The sequence below is a fragment of the Rhineura floridana genome, chromosome 6 (genome assembly GCF_030035675.1).
Source record: "Rhineura floridana isolate rRhiFlo1 chromosome 6, rRhiFlo1.hap2, whole genome shotgun sequence".
Taxonomy (NCBI): Eukaryota; Metazoa; Chordata; class Lepidosauria; order Squamata; family Rhineuridae; genus Rhineura; species Rhineura floridana.
This window is the reverse complement of record NC_084485.1, coordinates 7,527,717-7,531,376: the sequence shown is the minus strand read 5'-3', so window position 1 is coordinate 7,531,376 and position 3,660 is coordinate 7,527,717.

Genomic DNA, 3,660 nt, shown 5'->3' with positions numbered 1-3,660 from the left:
TCATGGTTCCCAAAGGAAGGACCCAAAAGATGCCAAAAATATGGCAAAGTGAGGGATGTTCCTGTGACTTAAACCCAGAAGGCCTGTCCCTTTAAAAACATCTATTTCTACCTAGAGACCCCCTACCTCCGTTACCCAAAAGTAAGCTTTCTTCAACCTGGTGCCCTCCAGATTTATGGACTACAACTCCCATCAGCCCTGACTACTGGCCATGCTAACTAGAGCTGATGGGAATTTTAGTTCAAAAATCAGGAGGGAGCCAGGTTGGGAAAAGCTGACATAGATCCTGAGCTTTGCCCTGAATACATAAGGCAAGGTTGTGGATGCTAAATCTGTCTGGTCTTTACCAGAGGGGAGCTGATTTTCACCTTTTTGTATCCTGGGCAATGAGTGATAAGCTTGCTACAGCGTTGGCGGGCTTGTTGTTGTTTTAAAGAAAGGTCTTTGTGCCTTTGGCATACTAGTCTAGTACATAAGGTGACGTCAACACAATACATTTAAAGCCCTCTTCTATTGCTTTAACTGTCATGGCTTCCCCCAAAGAATCCTGGGAGCTGACGTTAAGTACGTTAAGAAGAGCCTGCTGGATCAAGCTAACGGCCCATCTAGTCCAGCATCCTCTTTTCACAGTAGCCAGCTAGTTTGTTAAGTGTGCTGTGAATTGTGGTTCTATCACAAATTACTTTTCCCAGGATTCTTTGAGGAAAGCCATGACTGTTAAAGTGGTAGAAGAGTGTTTTAAATGTATGGTGTGGATATGAACCTTGGACCGTTCAAGTGTTTGGAAGGTCTGCAATACAGCACAGAACTAGTAGGCTAGCTATAGAAAGAATGCCTGAGGAACAGTCAGGTGGTGGAAATTCACTTTCTCTAAATAGCATTCATTTGCCTGCAAGTAACGATTGGACTGAGGAGAATAATTGGCCTATTCTAGGGCCAATCATTCAGGGGAGAAATGGCACCTTTCTTGGTTGTAGTAGGGTATGGAAAAGATGTTCTCTTGCAAAGTCACTTGACAGACTTCTCTGCTGAAGATGGAAGCACAGTCTTTGGTGTGATAAATTCATTGTGTCCTCTCTGGAGAGCCATTGCTGTGCTCTCTGGAGAATATGAGAGTTTCCTGATTCATGAACTCATACAGTATCAGCTTTGCCTTTGGGGACTACAAATTATGTAAACATGCCTGGCTTTTCTACCCTAGTTTAGTTGTTTCCTGAGCCAGAGTGTTAAGGCTTGCTTTGTCTTATTAGTGTACCAACTATCTCCTGGCACAGCAATTCTCACTGAACCAACCAGCCTCTCTCAGCAGTACCCTGTTATCTGACACCCTAACAGGCTTGACCATTGGCCACATTAGCACTGCAAAGAGAAATCTCCCATCTTTTTGCAGATCATTGCAACTGCTTGAAGCCAAGCACCAACCAGACTGCTCTTGTGGTGTTTGATGGATTTGGGTGATTAGTTTGAAACTCAAGATTAGGTGTCAGAATGGATCAGACAAATAATGCTGAAGTTGTGTACAGAAAGAGAGAGTGCATTTGACAATACACTTAAGAAAATAGAAAAGCACAAGTTCTTATTTCTAGTTTGTGAATGCAAACTCTTTATAGTGAGCTGACTCAAAATGATTTATAGCCACAGGCATTTATAGCCACGCCATGGTTGGCATCACAGCCTCTCTGCACTCCTCAAGCTACTTGTTTTTCAGTAATTATAGGCTATTCTTGAATAGCCATGAGAACATAGCCAATTGCATAATGGAAATGGTAATTTTTAGATTATTGAGGCATGTCATATTGTTCTTTTTTAAAAAATGGCAGTAGTGACATACTTGACTTTAGGATTGCATCAATCTGTAAAACATTGGCCCAGCTTGCTAAAGAGCAGGAATGAGGTTGTCCTGAGTTACAAGCATCTTCTAAATGAACCCTTTAATGCACTGTATTTATGTTTTTTTCCTCAATCCTTTTGGTTGTGGAACTGCAATGGACTTTCCACACCATTGTGATCATTTTATTGTTTTTGTGTGATTGCACTCCTGCTCATCCATATTAATGATGGGATATGTCTGGAATGAGAGGAGCTTTCCTGCAACAAATGAAAGGTCACACCCATACCATATACCAGCCTTGTGCCACTTTAGCCATCTTAAACCACTTTAAAATCATGGCTTCCCTCAAAGAATCCTGCTGATGTCACTGATCTTCAGTTCCCTTAACAAACTACAGTTCCCAGTATTCTCCATGACTGTTAAAGTGGTATAAGACTGCTGTAAATGAATGGTGTGGATGTGACCAAATCTAGGTTTATGAGCAGACATGATGAGTTTTTATAGCATTTTGGTGTTTGACCAACATTCCTCCACAGTATAGTGATTGCCACCTTTGGATGTGTCTTTAGAAATGTTCCAAAAGTGGCAATATTTCTATGACTCTCAAGGAGTTGGTCCTGAATTTCTTGTTTTCCCCAAATATCACACATATTGAACATTTCTTGCTGCCACCAAGGAGCATCATAGACATTATAGCCACTGCTGGTCTTTCTCTTCATATCGGCCATTTTACTGTCAAGTGAAAGCTGTCAAAAAGGCAGTCAAGGAGAAAAGGGGCAACCAGAAGTTGAAGAAAACATCATCAGACACTCCAAACACTGCACCTCTATTGTACACAACTCATCCACCCCCATCCATAGCAGGTCAGTTTTATGCAATAATTCAAGATTTTCCAAAAATATTTAATTTGTTGTGATAGGAGAAAAATAAGATGATGTGGGAAATAAAATAGAATAGTGACACAACAATGACAATGGTTATGTTCACACAATGCATTTAGAGCACACGGCTTCCCCCAAAAGAATCTTGGGAGCTTTAGTTTGTTAAGGGTGCTGTGTGAAGGGTAAATCACAGTTCCCAGGATTCTTTGGGGGAAGCAATGTGCTTTACATGTACAATGTGAATGTAATTGATGTGGATCCTAAAATAAAACAAACTATCAAGACAGCGCTATAAAAGATATGTCTGGAAATACCCGCAAACACAATGTAAATCTGAATGAGTTTGTTTTCTGCTTGCCAAGCTCTTTCCTCCAAAACAGAAGGAAAATATCACTTCAAAGGTAATTATTTCATCCCTGGGGGCAGGAAACAAGTAGGTTTTAATTGGGCAGAGTTTTGAATTCAATAAGGCCTGAAGGCTAGCAAATTTAACCCCATGACCACTGACTCACTTTTGCATGAACTGAGACCAGGGAAAGGGTTTCCCAATGTGGAACAGACGCTCTGCTTCTTCTTCTCAACAACCCATTAGCCTGTGTCTTGGCTTCTGTATGGGAGGCAGCAACTAAGGCTGTGAACATACTAGTCGCCAGAGCAAAGCATTTCCATTATCCACACCTGGAGGGGGAACAGATTGATCTGCTGATCAGTTGCAAAATCTCTTTGCTGAATTTTTTTAATGTACTATAATTGATCTGACCAGGTTTTACAGTAAAAAGGGGTGGGGTTTGAGTAGCATCATGCACCCCCATTTTCAGAAGAGAGAGTTGGAGACAGATAATTAGAAGACTTTAAGGTTGTTGTTCACTTTCTGAACAGCTTTGTGCCCAGTTTATACATCAGCCCTGCTATCCATGATTAGTTCCCGGATTGCATTGTAATTGTAAC